This window comes from Macrobrachium nipponense, chromosome 2 (genome assembly GCF_015104395.2).
Source record: "Macrobrachium nipponense isolate FS-2020 chromosome 2, ASM1510439v2, whole genome shotgun sequence".
Classification (NCBI taxonomy): domain Eukaryota; kingdom Metazoa; phylum Arthropoda; class Malacostraca; order Decapoda; family Palaemonidae; genus Macrobrachium; species Macrobrachium nipponense.
This window is the reverse complement of record NC_087201.1, coordinates 156,735,227-156,755,818: the sequence shown is the minus strand read 5'-3', so window position 1 is coordinate 156,755,818 and position 20,592 is coordinate 156,735,227.

Here is a 20,592-nt window from a genome sequence, read left to right as displayed (position 1 = left end):
AATTCATTAACTTATTTAAACAGTATATTTATAAGTCCCAAGACATTCAAAAATATCTCCTCAGTTAACTACATTTTTTTTTCATCTTGTTTTGTCGGTAAAATTTCATTAAAAAAAAATTTTACTGGAACACACTATAAATATAGTGAAGAGGTAGACATGTCCGGATATCTATTATCAAAAGAATGCTCATGTTAGTTTTTAATGCAGGATATTGTTAGAGAGAGAGAGAGAGAGAGAGAGAGAGAGAGAGAGAGAGAGAGAGAGAGAGAGAGAGAGAGGCAAGCAAATCACTTCAGTTCTCAAAAGAGACAATTCTCTGGTAGCAACACCTTGACATTTGCGTGCAGAATAGAGAACTGGCGCAGCAATTGATATAAACCGAGAATTTAGGAGTTTCCAAGTGGTGTTCAGCACAGGTCAACTGGAGGGTTAATGAATCTAGAATGCTGAGCATTGAGCAAGTGTCAGCGACCGTAACTGGAAGGGTAAATGATCTGCATATGTGTGTGTGTGTGTGTGTGTTACTGATTTATATACAATTACAAGTAATCACACACACGCGCGCGCGCGCGCGTGCCAGACAATGTAAAGAGAACACTAAAGTTTTATATATATATATATATATATATATATATATATATATATATATATATATATATTTATATATATGTGTGTGTGTGTGAATGTGTACAGCTTGCGAGTACATGAAGAAAACTCGCGATTGAACTGAAGAGATGATATGATCCCAGGATGTTAGGGTTGCTGTCCGATGGACGAAAAGTGTGTTTGGTGTTAATACTGGCGCCTGAAAAAGATTTTTTTGCAATGTTTACATATATACTTGTTCAACCTGACGAATGAGGTAATGAGAGATGTCAAGGAATAGATGGGAAGTGTGGGTGAAAATGTTTGTGGGATGTGAAAATTAAGCATAACTTTTCATATATGTGTGTTTATTGGTATATGCTTGTTTGCGTTCACTATGTATGTATGCATATATATATATATATATATATATATATATATATATATATACATCATACATATATATATATATATATATATAAAGGTACAAGCCACGATGGAAAGTGAAACACTGGAGTAGCTACAAGATCTTTCGACTCAACGTCCTTTACTAAGCAGACTGCTAAGTAAAGGACGTTGAGTCAAAAGATCTTGTAGCTACTCCACTGTTTCACTTTCCTTCGTGGCTTATACCTTTACTTATGCATTTATCACGTTCCAAACTTTCATGATTCAGTTATACATATATACAATATATATATATATATATATATAATATATATATATATATATATATATACCTATGTATAGATATAATAAACTTTATAATGCTTTCATCGCACTCCCAATAAATATCTAGTGCACACAGCACTATATATTCTAACCCTAAAAATACATAATGTTTATGATAAAAGTACAAATCCAGATACTGCAAAACAGAGCACCTGCAGTAAATTCCCCTCGGACTAAAATCTTACAAATTGTTTTTATCAGCTTAACGATCCCAGAATTAGACGAAACACACACACACACACACAAAGTCCGGCAATGAAAAGGTGCCCTGTTGCTACCATTGCTACAGGATCTTTCAATGAGAGAGAGAGAGAGAGAGAGAGAGAGAGAGAGAGAGAGAGAGAGAGAGAGAGTATGGGTGCTACTAAATCGCAAGTATTCTGAGGGTTCTTCACTACTGCTTGGTAGGGAGCCAATCTCAGCGTGATGAATCTATTGAAAGTCGCCCAAATTCCGTTAAGTCGGCGTTAAAAGAATAAAAAAGAATAGCACCCACGGTTGACAACCGCAACCTTGAGACGGGTTGCTGGATGAGGGGTGACGTCATGCGTCATCATTGCTTTAAACATTTTTCGCCCGAAAAAAAGTGCAAATCATCTGAGGGCTTCTTTATTACAGTCATGAACTGACTTTATCGAGGAAGTCGCTATTTCTGGGACATAAAAGTCCTTTTGCCATTGCTATTGTTGTCAAAAACTGATGCTAAAGTCTTTTAAAGTCCTTCCAACAACAATGACTACAACAATCCTAATATATGAATAACATCATATCAGGGTAATGTGTTGAATCCTAGGCGCGAGAAATGACTACGCAACCTGAAGGCTTATTTCTTTTCTTCCTTTTGACTTTCATCTCTATTTTTACAATAACTGTCATTGTGCATGAAGATTCTCTTCCGAGAATGACCGCTCTTCTCTGTTTTAATCTATATAAAACAGAATGCAATTGCAACTGATCCTAATAAATCAAGAGCATTGCTTCTAAAAACTTCCAGGTGACGCACTGTACTAAATGTGCTAACTTGTAATAAATGTTCTAACTGTAGGAATAATAAATAAAAAAAAGCAGTAAGGTGAATTTGAAAACAAGGTGTGATCTGACCTCCAGCCTACTCGAGACGTTTGCAAGATTTTCCCCTCGCGCATAAGTTGTAAACATTATTTTCCTAACTTAAAGTAAATTAAAACTTGCTGAAATCTACGGTCAAATATATCATTGTTTCACCAACGAAACTTAAAACAAATACGCTATATTTTATTGGAAATAATTTATCTGTACTGTTTAACATGTACAGTATTTATTTTTACATTTTCATTCTAATAAATAAATCATAAATACCCTATCCTAAAATTCCTGTATCTTTAACTGAAGTCGAAACACCTTTTTCTGACCTTTTTAGGCTCTCCATAGACTTTTCCCACCCCACCCAACAAGAACACCAGTAAGCGATAAGAAGATTTTGGGTAAGGTACCAAACAATGGGTTTAAAGAAAACTCGAGAAAATAGTTTACATTTCATCTTTAAATAGACCTGTAACATTTAAATAGGTCACGGAAAAAAATATATCTAAAGAAATAATAAACACCCACCAAAGTACCACCGTATTAAGTTAATAAACGTGAAAAAATTAAAACAGCTGCTTTTAACCTGACCGGTGACATTGAAAACCAGGCCAGTGTACCAAATAGTTTATCTGTGTAAACTATTCACCAAATGCCAAGACAGCTAGATATTAGACATCTCAATCATATTGACTTTTACCTTGAAAATATTGAACAATGTACCAACCTAAAATAACGATTAAAATAGATAAATAAATAAATTAAATAACAAATAAAGATATACAACGATAATAGCTCCTGACCACGACAGGATCTAGCTGTGTATTACCGCAGCAAAAACCAAAAACTTTCGCCAGCCTTTGACAAAATATAGATAATAAACACAAAAACACTTAAAAATCTTTTTAAAGATCCGTGTCTGGATATCCGGATCTGGATCCAGATACGCATGGCACCACCCTCCTCCAACGGATGGGTCCTGGGTCCTTAAGCGACCTTCCCTGAAAATGTCATTCAAATTCGTTCGGAAGTTTTGGCATATAAAGGAGATCACGCAGAACACACTGGGTTAGGCGGAAGGACGCAGTCCAGAGGTACATATGAGAGAGAGAGAGAGAGAGAGAGAGAGAGAGAGAGAGAGAGAGAGAGAGAGAGAGAGAGAGAGAGAGAGAGAGAGAGAGCTTCTAAGATACAGGAGACTGGAGCATTTGGAGAAAGGGGCATGATTTAAAGGAACCAACCACAAAATTGTAATTTCGAATGCCCTAGGAATCTACAAATGTGAAAGAAATCAAAGGGCGAACTTGGATGACTTATTAGTGAGTGAGGTAATACCACAAAGTAGACGTAATCTTCTCAGTGCATCGCATTAAGAATAACGCCTTCAAATCACTTTACTTTCAGAGAAACATTTGATTGAATTTCGATCATTTTATTCCAACAAATTGGGGTCAGTAAAATATCTATGCACAGAACACTAAACCTTTACATTAAATTCGTTGAATAACACTATCAATACATTTCTAACCACTTCAGTCACATTATTTATAATTTTCCACTGGATACATTGGATACCTCGTGCATGGATTTGATATTCTTTTCATTTCACTGAAGAAATTTTATAAAAATATATTTTAATCTTCACAAAGAGATTCTTGACTAACAAATTCATTCCTAAATCATTTTGAAAAAAAAAAAAATATTCAATCAATAAATAAATAAGAACTTTGTCTTCAAGATCATCTTACGGAATAATATTTGCACGTCTTGGAAAGCCCAGTATACCAAATATTGAATGAATTCCTTCTTTCCTACATACAAAAGCTCGAAAATCTGCGTTTTAACTTCCAGTAAAAACCTATAACCAAACGAAGGGGAAACAAACAAACAAACAACGATACAAGTCAGTATGTGAACACGCTCCCAGTTTTCTCGCTCCCGGTTCCCGAATGTCATCAGCTGGAGCCACTCCCATCGAATATGGAGGAGGCCATGTATAGATACAGAGCGGACCCCTCTACTATATCTATGGAGACGTATATAAAGCCCTTTGCGCAAGGAAGTGTGAATGTGGCACTTAGATCTAGATTTGTAAAGTCGTAGAAGTAGAAGTAGAAGTAGAAGTGACGTCACTTCCCTCGTGAGTGATTATTTGTGAAAGGTGCCCAAAAATATCTAGATTCGACGATATTGCTGTGTGTATTGACATGAAGGTGATATGCAGAATGATATGGCTAAAGAAATGCTACTTATAAATTCCTGGACATGATAAAAATTTACAACCCTTACCACATAAAAAAGGTAACATAAATCCAGATACACACGCCTTTAGACACACATTCATACATATATATATACACATATATATATAAATGTGTATGTGTATATATTACATACATACAGACATATAAATATATATATACATATATATATATATAGATATATATATATAACATATATATATATATATATCGAGCTACAATGTCCTTTAATATCTAATTCGCTCTACCTCGGAATTAATATATTTTCATATATGCTTAACCGAAGGGGAATTTTTTCTCGATAATAGATTTACCTGTACTTGGGCGCGAACGCAGGTACATTATAAATCCAGGACCGTCAGTGGAAGCGGTACCACCCAACCGCGTGGGTGGTACCGCTTCCACTGACGGTCCTGGATTTATAATGTACCTGCGTTCGCGCCCAAGTACAGGTAAATCTATTATCGAGAAAAAATTCCCCTTCGGTTAAGCATATATGAAAATATATTAATTCCGAGGTAGAGCGAATTAGATATTAAAGGACATTGTAGCTCGATATATGTATATGAATCACGGTAATGTGATATGACTTATATCCATATATATATATTATATATATATATATATAATATATATCCGATATATATATAATATATTATTTATACATATAAACATAATATATATACATGATTTTTCTCACATCAGATTCATATACATGCATTAAGCTACAAATGTCCTTTAATATCCAATTCGCTCTACCTCTGAATTAATATATATTCATTATGTTAACCGAAGGGGGATTTTTTGGTTGATAATAATTTCGTCCTCTCGTGGATTCGAACCAGCGGACAGAGGAGAAATCAGGACTTCAGTGACATTACCTCACTTGTTGGCTGAGTCGGTAATATCACTGAAGTCCTGATTTCTCCTCTGTCCGCTGGTTCGAATGCACGACAGGACGAAATTATTATCAACTAAAAAATTCCACTTCGGTTAACATATATGAAAATATATTAATTCAGAGGTAGAGCGAATTGGATATTAAAATATATATATATATATATATATATATATATATATATATATATATATATATATATATATATAGAGAGAGAGAGAGAGAGAGAGAGAGAGAGAGAGAGAGAGAGAGAGAGAGAGAATTCTGCTGAAATGAAAATCGTTGGTCTCCATTCAATAATTCCGTGGAATCTGGGGAAAATCTCCAAGTCATTGGAATGGAATGCATGTGTGATTATCTGAACACCGAACACGGAGCAGAACTCAATAGTTCTGTGCATAAAAGACCTATTCATTACAATTTCTCTCTCTCTCTCTCTCTCTCTCTCTCTCTCTCTCGTCCTCCTCTCTCATCTCTCTCTCTCTTTGAGAAAAAGGTCAAAATATCATAAAGTATACTCTATACAAACATCAAAATTAAATGAATGTCCATTTATGTTAGTTTACAAAATACCTAATTAATAAATGAAGGAAGTAATTAATTTATATTTGCATTCTCATTTCCTCATTAGGGATGTTTGCGAGCTCATCTTGAACTATCTTCTAATTAAGGCCCTGTGGGGTATCTGTTGCTCTACCCAACAGGACTGCTAGTACCTAATCTTACGATTTTCTGAGAATGACTGTCATTAAGCCATTTCAGAATTCCCCCTAAAATTCCAGAAGCCAGTCGGCCATATCATATTTTATTAACTTAACCTCAAGAGAATATAGATCTTATAATACTAAGATTTTGCTGTAGCTTTAGGAGGAATCTTTTATAGAACGAATGACATAAGTGCCTTGAGCATCCACGTAAATTGGAAATATTTAACGTGAGGGTAACATGCCAAGATATCAACTTGACAGTCAGATGATCTCAGAAGATATGTCGAGATATCCTGAAATTTCACGTTTCCTCTGATATTCAGCTAAAATAGAAGATGCTTGATGATAAGAAATTAAAAATTATGTACTTCCAGAAAGCATTTTGGGTGATCTTCACCTAAAAGAGAAAGTTACTTCATTACCCAGAAATGTAACATTACTTTGCAATTGAATGAGGAATTAATTTTTTCATTTTTGTATTACAAAAATAGTTTAATATTCCCGATAATAAAATGTTTAATATCCAAAGAAGGAAATTATGCCTTGAACACTCCAGCCACCAAAAGATCAGAGCTGAAATGAGAATATCTTGAGATTCAACCCATTTAGTATATTGCGCTTTCAATTTGTTTGTATGTTTTGTTTGTTTGTAAGGCGTTTTTACGTTGCATGGAACCAGTGGTTATTCAGCAAAGGGACCAACGGCTTTACGTGACTTCCGAACCACGTCGAGAGTAAACTTCTATCACCAAAAATACACATCTCTCACACCTCAATGGAATGTCCCAAGAATCAAACTCGCGGCCACCGAGGTGGCAGGTCAGGACCTTACCGATCGCGCCAACTGAGGCGCGTTTGCACTTTCAATGATTTCTGTTGACCAAAAGAAAAAAAAAAGTAACCTTCCTTTATTCTCGAAGCGTGCTGGAAGAAATCATCAAAAGTCTAAAGGGTAAAGAAATGGAACGGAAAACAAAATTTATTTGCCTCCTTGACAAATAGAAGGTGAGAAAACTCCATTCCCCGAGTTGCTTCATCTATATGGAAATGAGAGAATACCTCCCCCTTACCCCCCCAACCCCCCCACGCGACCTACACAATACGATGATGACAGACGCTGAAAACTACCTCATGAAGAATTTTTCTTAGTCCCCCCCCCACCCCCACCCATCATCGAAGTTATGGAATCTACCCCAATTCTGGATTCGGTTTTTCTTCCTTTCTTCCTTCCTTACTTTCTTTCTTTCTGTTCCTTTCTCTGGAGATAATGAGGCGAAGGATAAGCCATCAACTCATTAGAGAAGTCTATCTCTAAGTTTCGACTGCTTGGAAGAGAGGGAGAGAGGGAGAGAGGCGGGACGTCGTCGAATTGAATTCGTTTCAGATTTATAATTGGCTGGTTATAAGTGGCTCCAAGACCACTCCACAGCCAATAACAATACTTGTTTCTTTTTTCTTTATATTTTTTTAGGAGGGGTGGGGGCAGGGGGGGGGTTTATTCAGCCGCACTAATGCATCACAATCCAAAAAACCTCGCTAATTAGATGTTGGGGGGAGAATAAAGAGTGGGTTCAAATAGAGAACGCCAAGGGATGCAAACCTTTCAATTCGTCCCCCCTCCATGTAACAAATGAGTTCGCTTTAATAAATGAGGGTTCTCTGCAGGGAAAAGAGACGTAAGAACGACGTCCAAGACAGATTAGGAATTTGACAGTTGACAGAGTGACAGGGTCAACTTTACGTTCGATTATCATAAGGCTAATCACACTTAACAGTAACATCAAGAGGCTGTTTACCAGCTTCAGTAATTTCAATGAAGCTTAGAAAATAGATTTAGTTACTCTAAATGCACCAAGATGCTTTGTTTATTGGTATATATTTGTGTACATGCTTCATGCAGGCAAAGTTCTCATGTTTCTGTGTAAAAGGCTCGGTCATCGACGGCAAAAAAATAAAATGAATAATAAAAACAAATAAAAGAATCAATATAAATGACATTTAGAAAGGTAACGTTGTACTCTCTTTTTACATTTCGTCCTCAATTCTTAAGTTTTCTCTTTGCAGAATCGTAAGAATGAGATACTCTAGCAAGGTTAAACTAGCTATTACTATAAATGATGAAAGGAAACAGGAATTCGCTAGGACTTCCATGAAGATTAATTGAGTTAAAAAGGGAAGAACTGACACCCTACAGAAGAAGAACGTACTAACTACATTCATCTACGAAACCTACTCGAAATACACGGGAGATACGTGCCATGCACACCAAGCTGGAGAGAATGGAAGGGCACGAACTACCAGATGGACGTTACTCACGCGCAGGACAATATTAACGGGCTCAACAACATTATCAAACCCTTCTTCTCCCCTTGACGAAACGGCAAGACACCTGGAAACTTGAGCAAGTGTTTGTGCCATTACCGAGCTTGTTAGAGCCGGTTGAAATGTCAGGCAGGGCGTTTTAAGAGAAAAGGCTGCTACTGAATGAAACGTTCTCTCTGTGTCATTCTGTTTTCCTAGCTAGGAGTTTATCGAAGAGCGTCAGGGAATTCTAACCTCGTCTCGATCGGGAGAGTTTTATTTAGGTACAAAAACTTATATTTGGTACACGACCTCATACCTCGATCCGGTATTGCCAAAATAATAATAATAATAATAATAATAATAATAATAAATAATAATAATAATAATAATAATCATAGTAAGAAAAGTGATGGACTCCTAAGGAGGCAGGATGCAACCCCGGGAACCCCACACTATAAATACCACCCAGTCGAATTGGAGGACTGTGATAGAGCAAAAAAAAAAAATAAAATAAATATAAAATAATAATATATTTATCATTATCATCTATGAAACTGTTTAAAAATATTAAAAATAGCGCATTGAAAACATATTTGCTGGAAGCTCCTTACACCTTACCCAATATTCGATGATAATAATATTTCGTAGTTTATGGTGTTCATACACGTTTCGAATAATTGTTGCGTAAAATGCCACTCTCTCCCGTCACATACGATCCTATGATATCCCCATATTCCAGACGTTTCTATATTCTCATGAAAGGCTGTCCTTGTCCTTATGGTCTACGTAGAATATTTACTGGAGAGCGTGTCAAACTCAATTTTCATTCTGTTACCAGTGTACTACTGTCGCACACTGTATGGCCAATACTTCTGACCTCATCAAAACAGTTAAACGGGGAATGAACAAAACTTGAGAGCGTAAGTCTCTCTCTCTCTCTCTCCTCTCTCTCTCTCTCTCTCTCTCTCTCTGTATGAATGTATGTAGTCAAGAATGAAGTCATGAATATGAAAGAGGTATCCTTAAAATGTTGGGGTAAATCTGAGTAAGTACTTTAGAAAGAAAAAAAACATAAGAGAAAAGGCGATTACTAAACAAACGGATTCTTAAATAGATGCAACGGGAAGTGAATGCAATATCACATACGTGGAAAAATTGTTTTGAAGAGTAATTGAAGTACAAGACAGGAAAAGAATATTGGAACGATGTAAGATGGGAGGGATCGTGCAAATTTGCAAATACTTCCCAAATTTTCTTTAATTCTCCATTTCATTAAAGGTGTTTATATATATATATATATATATATATATATATATATATATATATATATATATATATTTATATATATAGATATATATATATAAGCCTTAAGGTTAATAATATTTCAAGCACTTCCACGAAGAAAACATGTACAGGTAAAGTATAGGAAAACATAAAACATAAATATAAATCTATATAGTAGAAGTGTATGTATGTGTGCGTAAGTACGTACGCACGCACGTACAAAGAATAAAGGAGAAGACAAGGATGAATAGCATTTGCACCTGTCCTCCTCTCCTCCTTTTATTGCTTCCTCCTTTTTTTTCATATGTTTTCCCTTCCGGAGGTAAAAAGCAGAACGCCTTGTTTTGACGTCTGTGAGATTTTCGGCTTACTTCGAGCGGAAGACTTTCGGATCCAGTTCACCTTCCGAGAACTTCGTGGATCTTCGGTCTGCGGGATTCTGCTCACGACAGTAAAAATAAAAAATAAATAAATAAATAAAAATAAATAAATAAATAAAAATAAATAAATAAAAATAAAAATAAATAAATAAAATAAAAATAAATAAATAAATAAATAAAAATAAATAAAAATAAATAAATAAAAATAAATAAATAAATAAATAAAAATAAATAAAAATTAATAAATAAAAATAAATTTTTGTTTTGTTCTTGATGCATTTAAGAAAAATATAGGTATGTATGTTGGTCCGCGGCGACTGGAGAGGCAGGCGGCGCATCTGATCCTTATTTGGGGGCAATCCTTCAAACGGCGGGGGACAGATGGACGTAAAGCCAGCAATAATTTGTTATAGATTCTGGTTCGATAAGCCAGCATTCAATAATAAATTTTTGTCGGAAATAAGCCAGCAATAATTTGTAAAGTCGAAATTGCCAGCAATAATTTGTTACATAATTTTTGTCGAAATTAAGCCAGCAATAATTTGTTATAGATTTTTGTCGAAATTAAGCCAGCAATAATTTTTTATAGATTTTTGTCGAAATTAAGCCAGCAATAATTTGTTCTAGATTTTTGTCGAAATTAAGCCAGCAATAATTTGTTCTAGATTTTTGTCGAAATTAAGCCAACAATAATTTTTTATAGATTTATGTTGGAATTAAGCCAACAGTGATTTGTTACAAAATTTTTGTCGAAATTAAGCCAGCAATAATTTTTTACATAATTTTTGTCGAAATTAAGCCAGCAATGATTTGTTACATAATCTTGTCGAAATTAAGCTAGCTATATTTCGTTCTATAATTCAGTAATAATCTTACCTATTTCTGTCAAAATTCAGCAGTAAAGGGATTGTCATAGTTTATATATGTATATATATATATATATATATATATATATATATATATATATATATGTATATATAGTATAATGTATCAATCAGTTTTCCTGTATGCAGTCAAAATTTTCATGAATAAGATTCCCTTGCTAATAATACTGCATCGACATTTTCTTATCATTAAGATTAAATCACTATTCGCTTTGTGTTTTTGTTTTGCCTTTTAGAATCTCTAGCATATCTTTATGTGAGAGTCCTGTTATTTTAAACATTCTGGAATTTAATATTCTCCCTTTAAAAAATCATCTTAACGGATCTGACATGAGAAAGTTTATAATTAAGCTTGTATAACAGTTCTTAGCTGTCAAACACTACAAACAACATGCATCTGTCAATCAAAATATATTTTTTTTTACATCACAACATCATTCGGCCTTTTTCTCAACTCTAAAATTAAAGTTTTCAGCCATTAAGATATCCAATATCGTTCATACAAAAACCAAAAAATCAAAATTGAAAAAAACATTTAACCAGAGAGAGAGAGAGAGAGAGATAGAGAGAGAGAGAGAGACCTTACCTACCTTACAGACCTTACATCTTGTTCGGGTTGCCCCAGGTCCCTCAGTGTGAGGCACCTCTAATGTCTACCAGAGAGTTGCTAGTACATCTTCCGGTATATTTTGCATCTTCCAATCTTGGATGGTCTGGGATGCAGTTTAGATATTTGTCGAGCTTATTCTTAAACACATCTACGCTCACTCCTGATATATTCCTCAGATGAGCTGGCAACGCATTGAATAGACGCTGCATTATCGATGCTGGTGCGTAGTGGATTAATGTCCTGTGTGCTTTCCTTATTTTTCCTGGTATATTTTTGGGCACTATTAATCTACCTCTGCTTGCTCTTTCTGATATTTTTAGTTCCATGATATTTTCTGCTATTCCTTCTATCTGTTTCCATGCCTGAATTATCATGTAGCGTTCTCTTCTCCTTTCCAGACTATATAATTTTAAGAATTGTAGTCTTTCCCAGTAGTCTAGGTCCTTAACTTCTTCTATTCTAGCTGTAAAGGACCTTTGTACACTCTCTATTTGTGCAATATCCTTTTGATAGTGTGGGTACCATATCATATTGCAATATTCAAGTGGACTACGAACATATGTTTTATAAAGCATAATCATGTGTTCAGCTTTTTCTTGTTTTGAAGTGCCGTAACAACATTCCCATTTTTGCTTTACATTTTGCCAACAGAGTTGCTATTTGATCATTGCATAACATGTTCCTATTCATCATCACACCAAGGTCTTTAACTGCTTCCTTATTTGTGATGGTCTCATTATTAGGTCCCTATGCATATAGCTTTCTTTCTCTGTCTCCATAATTTATTGATTCAAATTTATCAGAGTTAAATACCATCCTATTTACCTCTGCCCAATCATATACTTTGTTAAGGTCTCTTTGTAGAGCGTTCCTATCTTCATCACAAGTAATTTCTCTACTTATTCTTGTGTCATCTGCGAAACTACTCACTACCGAATCCTTAACATTATTGTCTATGTCTTCAATCATAATAACAAACAGTATTGCAGCTAACACCGTACCTTGCGGCACACCGGATATTACCTTGGCTTCATCCGATTTCTCGTCGTTTGCAATAACTATCTGTTTTCTGTTGTGTAAAAAATTCTTTTAACCATCTTCCTACTTTATCCACGATATTGTGTTTTCTAATTTTCTTCGCTAATATATTATGGTCTACTTTATCAAAAGCTTTTGCAAAGTCTAAATAAACCACATCTGTTTCATTTCCGCTTTTCATATTTTTGAATATGTTTTCACGGTGGACTAACAGTTTGGGTTTGTGTACTTTTTCCGGGTACGAAACCATGTTGTCCTTTATTAAACAATTATTTTTTATTAAAATGTTTCATAATATTTTTCTTCATTACCCTTTCATACACTTTCATTATATGTGATTTTGTTACACACAAGGGACCTATAAATTACTTGCCTCTAGTCTTGATCCACTTTTGAAAGTAGGGGTAATATACGCTAATTTGTGCTCATCATCATATCTTGCCTGTATCTACACTTTGTCTTAATAATATTGCAAGTGGCTTTGCGATAGAATGAACTACTTTCTTTAACAAATAGCAGGAATTCATCAGGCCCTGCAGCAGCTCCATTTTAATTTCATTAATAGCCTGCACAATAATCAGCTTCATTAATATCTATGTCAGCTAAATATTCACTATTTTCATCCCTTACTTTCTATATCATTATCTTCATTATCTATTCTAGGGGTGAATTCTCTCTTATATCGTTCTGCCAGTATGTTGCAAATTTCCTTTTTTTTCATTCGTTAATCTCCCTTCAATTCTCAGAGGGCCTATTTTCTATTCTTCTTTTATTCATCTTCTTCGCATATGAGTATAATAGTTTGGGGTTTTGCTTGATATTTAATAGGGTTTTTTCTTCCAAGTCCCGTTTTTCATTTTCTTTTGATTGTATAATCTTTTTTTCTGCATTTTCTATCTTACTTTTTAGTTCTATAACTTTCCATGCATTTTTTTCTTTGCAAGACCTTTTTCCACTTTCTGATTTTCTGGAACAAGATTCTTCTGTCTCTTGGTATGCTGATGAATTGATGTTTTCTTTTTCTTCTTCGGTACTATATTTTTCCACTATTATCTCCAATATTTTATATAATATCTCCGTATTTACCCTTATGTCATCACTTACGAAAATGTTATCCCAATCTTTGTTTAATTCTTCATTAATTTCTGACCATTTTATAATTTTTACTGTAGAGTTGTATTTTCCATATCCTTCCCACTTTTTCATTTCTTGCTTATCTCTATTTTCACTTGCTTTGGAATGAACTGTTAATTCTATACATTATGGTCTGAAATACTCGCATTATAAACTATTATTTCTTTAACATAATTCATCTCGTTCACAATACTAGGTCTAAACGCCTAGGTTTTCCTTTCTTGTTGGCAGGTGATTTATTTGTTGAATGTTGTATTCTAGTAGCATATCTAATAGCTTTTCAAATTGCCTCTTATCTTCTGCACTACTATTACTCTCTTTTTTATATGTATAAGTACAACCACAATCTCCTATTCGTTCTTTCCATTCTACGAAAGAAAGTTGAAGTCACCAGATAGGAGAATAGTCCAGTCCTTGTGATTTCTACATATATCATCCAATTTTTCAATTATTAAGTCAAACTCTTTAGTATTAGGAGGTCTATATATTACTATGTTCATCAATTTTTCAGATTCAAATTCTACCGCTATTAGTTCACATTCTGAGTTACTATATTTCTCATATATTTTTCCTTGTTTTTTTGTCTTTCCCATATAGTTGCGGTTCCCCTTGATTCCTATATTTTTTGTCTATCTGATCTATAAGTTTGGAACCCTTTTATTTGATCATCATTCCCAGTCTCTTGGGAATACCAGTTTCACTTATATTCATTATATCTATTTTCTTTTTCATTTTGGGTTAGTTCTTCTAAGTACTCTATTTTTCTTTTTGAGTTACTCGTAACTAAACCCTGCGCATTCATCACTATGATGGTTTGCGTGTTTTCTCCTTCATTTAATACTGATAGTAATAAGGATTTTCCCATGTCTCTTTTCCTGTTCTGGTATGTTGTTCTTTTTTTCATTTCCAGAAATTCTGACATTAAAAAATCCAACTTTTCCATAATATTTGATCTTCCTTCATCATAATTATTCATTTGTCTGAATCTGGCAATTTTTCTCCGTTTCTGCAATATCCTCTTGCATAATAAATACAGTTATTATCTCTTGAGTAGAATTTCGGAGCTGATGCTTTGAAATTCTTTGCTGACACCTCTGCATATCTCATTGGTGGTTTGCTTTTCTCTTTTACCTGATATTCTTGATTTCTCTCTTATTTGTTTCTTTCTTATTTTGGATTTTATTACTTGGTTGGTTATTTATTTGATTATGATTCATGGCTACAGGGTGCTATATTTGCATTTTTTGTCGAACTTACATCCTTTTCCTTCTTTTAGGTTTTTACATATTTTTGGATGCAGATCTCTGCAATCATCCCCATATCCATCTAAGTATGCACATTTACCATATATTTCATAGTTTTGACATATCTTAGGATGTTTGTAGTAACATCTTTCTCCAAATCTGCAATTCCCTCTTTTCAAAGGTTGCAGATTTTGTCTTCTCTAGTCTATTTTTTCCTCTTTCCCGTCATTGTTATAGATTCTGGGTAGAGCCTCTTCGGGGGATTTGCTTTTCTGTTGTCATATCGTAATTTATTTCTTCGTAGGTATGCTGCTTTATTGCCTCATATGTAGTATCAATGAGTATCTCTGCATCCATACTTTTATCTTGTTCTTTGTTTATTTTCCTTATTTTTTTCTGTCATTTCATTTTTGTTTACTTCTCTTCCGTTTTTCCTCTCTTCTTTTTCTTCTTCTTCTTCCTCTTCCTCTTCTTCTTCATCCTCAACTATTTGTACATTCAATCTTGATTTAATAACATTGTCTATCCATGATAGAACATGTTGAACAAAAAATTCTTGTATCTTTTCTCAAATCTTGTATTACCTCAGCACACTGTGGATGGGTCGGAATGTTGCATGCAGCACATTTTCTGATAGGTTTTGTGGATTGACTATGCTATACCAAACCTTACACAGGTTTGCATGCTTTTGGCATTCTTTCCTAATGCATCAATTAGTATATTCACAAGATTCACCTTATTCATTTTCTTTGTCGGAATATGTTGGTTTATGTATATTTTCTTTATGAGTCTCTTGACCACTTGGATTTTATTTGGAACTTCTTCAATTATTTTCAAGATGTTTTCATTAGATTTGTTCCAGTTTGAAGGAGAGAGAGAGAATCGATGCTTGCTTGTTTGACGCAAGCTGTCAACCAGACTAACGACGTTGACCCGGCCGGTGCCCTCCCTCCCCCTCGCCCCTCGTTCCCCCGACCCCCACCCTAGTGGATGACATCGTCCGAACCCAGGACTGAATTAGTGCTGGTTTGGTCCCAAGAGCTATTTTGAGATCTCGGCCATTCATTCTTTCATAGGTCTTTTCTGCGGCCGGCGGCGGTGGTGGATTGCAATGGAGGGACCTTACATAAAAGTGGTTAGAGAGAGGGAACCCAAAAATTAAAAAAAAGAAAAAATCGCTCGCTCTTTCGCTGATCCAGGAGAGAGAGAGAGAGAGAGAGAGAGAGAGAGAGAGAGAGAGAGAGTCAAATCAAATCACGTCAAACTTTATTTCCATTTTATAATGGTTATTCTACATGAGAGAGAGAGAGAGAGAGAGAGAGAGAGAGAGAGAAGGATATATAAAAAACTGAAATCGCTCGCTCTTCGCTGATCCAGGAGAGAGAGAGAGAGAGAGAGAGAGAGAGAGAGAGAGAGAGAGAGAGAGAGAGAGAGAGAGAGAGAGAGAGAGAGAGACGCGTCCGTTGCTCCAGGGAAGACTATCTCATTTCTTCTGCTTATGGAAGACCGATGACTATTTCGAAGTTCTGATCCCTATCGAATTCCACGTGAGCGTTTTTTTCTTTCTTTCTTTTTTTTATTCTGATTCTTTGATGGTAAAATCTTTAGAAGAGAAAGGTTTTTCAGTAAGGAAGGAAAAAAAAACTGCAAATCTCAGCAACTGCTCTCCAGAATTCGTCTTGCCTAGAGGGTATTCTCGTTTGGGCATTAAAATGCAAATATCCCCCATTATATTATAGACACACACACACAACAACACACAGAATATATAATAATATAATATATATATATATATATATATATATGTGTGTGTGTGTGTGTGTGTGTGTGTGTGTGTGTGTATACAGGTTGCGGTATGTACTTAATTTTTTTTTTTCACAGTACATCACATGTGAGAATGATTTAACACACACACACACACACATATATATATATATATATATATATGATATATATATATATATATATAATATATATATTGAATCATTCTCACATGTGATGTCCTTTGATGAATTCTGGCCGCTAAAAATAATTTTTAAAAAAATGACATCCACACCACAACCTTTACACTGACACGGTATTGAAAAAAAATCCTATTTAGCACTTGAAAATATCCTACTGGAATATGTTCTTCTCTAGCAACAGGTAAAGCGAATGCCCTTAAGAGAACACTGACATCAATAAATAACCGTAATTTTTTTTTTAAGTAATGAATAGAAGAATGAGGAGGTGTTTCACTCACTTCCAAGAAACCTGTAAGGCTCACTTGTCAACAACTGTTGCTCTCCAACATTATCAGGAGTCTGGAGTCGTGTTAAGTGGCTACGAGAAAAAAGGAAAAATATTCAAACTAGGACGCTTGGCTTCCTCTAAGTGGTACGGCTTCAAGTCACTTGCCCTCAAAATACTCACATATACTCATAATAAAACATACATTCACACACACAAATATTATATATATATATATATATATATATATATATATATATATATATATATATATATATATATATATATATATATATAATTACATATATATATATATATATATATATATATATAATACATATAATTACATATATACATAATATATATATATATACATAAATATAAAATAATAAATATAAATATAAATAAGTAAATAAATATAGGATATACTATGTATACAGAGAGAGAGAGAGAGAGAGAGAGAGAGAGAGTCCCTCCTTTATCAGATATATATCTTTCCTGAATATCAACAATAGTCGGGATTCACTGCAAAGCTTGAAATCCAAATGAGGAAACGGATGCAGAAACCCCAACGATGTTCGAACCCCAGAAACGTCAGTATATGCTCGTGTGGTTAATGGCAACCCCAGTCTGTGATAATGGCGCGGCTTTGTAAGACCAGCGTGCCCAAAAAATGTGAGGAAGACGATAGTTAACAGTCATTGTGACTATTAAGCGCACTCGCAAACCCACGCAAGAACACACACACACATACAAACGTAAGTGTAGGCGTTTATTCGTTTTCCCAAGCAAAGGTTGTCCCAACTGTAACAAAACAAGCCAATGGCTCCTGCAACATTCATATTTGACCCTCTGAATCTTGGATGAACTCAGGTGCAGAAAACGTCCTTTTTCTAATAACTGATCTCTTCCTGTATTTCACTTAACATTCTTCCAAATGAACACCATATTCTTTGGGCGCTTGAATTTCAAGTCAATGGTCATGTGGGCTTATTCCATATGAATAGGGTTCATTTAATTATAAGAATACAGTGTTGGATACCCACAGAAATGGCGCGATTTACTTCGCAATGTCGGGCTTCCTGGGTATTGATACCCTTCCTTTCCAGTACCTGTTCCATACCCCGTATCCACCTCTTTCTAGGTCTCCCTCTCCTTCTTTTAATACTTCTGATGTGTATATTTCCTCACCTTTCCATCAATCACATCGTCCTCCATTCTAACTATCTTAATATTTATCACAAATCACATCAATAACTTAAACTTTTTCTTATTCCCATTATAAGTACATACATACATACATACATATACATACATACGTATGCGCGTGTGTGGGTATGCACATAACACTAAACTGATCAGCAAATATCTTGAATAACTCAGTAATCCCAAAATCGCTGACCCGACCAAGCTAATCACCAAGAACAAGAAGTTAACCTCTAATTCCATTACTCCAAAGAGCTGGCAATGCTAATTAACGAGACCAACAACGGCCTGCCTTCACCTTAGTGCTAACTTACCATCAAAAGAGATTCTATAAGGATTTTTCAAAGGCGAGGATAAATTCCCAATGAGTGAGCGAAGCAGATCTAGCAACGTGAGGCTCTTGCTCTAAATAAAAAAGAAAATGTCAAAAAGTTTGATTCATATTTCTTAATACTTATATCTAACTCGAACATCTGCAATAACATAATAATTTACTTACAATATTTAGCTAATTATGTGTATTACTTCAGTAATTTATATTTTTATTTTCTAATAACTGATCTCTTCTTTCTGTATTTCTATATGGAGAGGGCTGATGTCCTGAATAATAATAATAATAATAATAATAATAATAATATAATAATAATAATAATAATAATAATAATAATAATAATAATAATAATAAAATCAAGAAGAAAGTATCACTCATTGATGTCGCAATACCATGAGACACCAGAGTAGCAGAGAAAGAGAGTGAAAAGATTGGTAAGTATCAAGACCTGAAAATATAAATTAGAAAGATATGGGGATATGCCAGTGGAAATTGTAGGTACCCATAATCATAAGAACACTAGGCACGATCTCAAGATCCTTAAAAAGGAACCTAGAAAAAGTAGATGCTGCAGTAGCTCCAGGACTCATGCAGAAAGGTGTGCTCCTAGAAACAGCTCACATAGTAAGAATAGTGATGGACTCCTAAGGAGGCAGGATGCAACCCGGAACCCCACACTATAAAACCCACCCAGTCGAATAGGATGACTGTGTTAGACCAAAAAAAATAATAATAAATTAATAAGATTAAATTAAATAAAGTAAAAAAGGGAATGTGCATGAACGGTGAGAGCGAGTGCCCTGCGAGATATAAGCGCTCCACCATCAGCGCCTTCGTCAGGAGGACCCTCTCACACTGCTCCTCCTGGAATGACATAAACAGTGAGTTGGAGCTCGTCGCCCAGGTCCTCGTCGACACCGGACACACCAATCGTGCTGTTGATGAATCGATATGGAAGAATATGGAAGCCTGGTACCACCAGGAACCCCGCCCCGACGTTCCAGAGCCCATTAAGCTTTTCTACAAGGGGCACTTCAACCGGAGGTACAAGGAGAACGAGCAAGCCCTCAAAATCATCATCGAGGAAAACGTCAGCCCCACCGACTCAGACAAAAAGATCAAACTCGTCATATATTATAAAACGAAGAAGACCAGCAGCCTGGTGATGAGAAAGAACACTTCGGCCCCTCTGCAGGATCCCTTGAAGAAGACGAGTGTGGCCTACCTATACACATGCCCGGTCCGAGGATGCCTCGGCAAATACGTCGGAATGACCTCTATGCATTTCTCTAAGCGAATCTCCTGCCACGCCCAAGAGGGAGCCATATTTAACCACGCCAGGACTGCCCACAACAAACGAATCAAAAGAAATGATATTATCCTTAATATCGAAATAATAGATCAGACAACAGATCCCGTCCTCTGCCTCCTGGAAGCCCTCCATATAGGAAAGGAGAAACCCCATTTAAACATGACTCGGGAAACGTTTCTCCTCCGGAGAGGTAGTGAACGACCCCCGGACAATGCCAGGTAACCAGGAGCCCCCACAAGGCGATAGGAGTCCCGCTACAAACAGAATACCTGACGTCCATCCCCATCAACGCGAGATCCTCGACTTCGCCCAAGACCGGCCCGACCAATGAGAACTCAGCTCTAGGTCTGTGCCGCTATAAATACCGTCTCGCAGACCCTCCTACTAC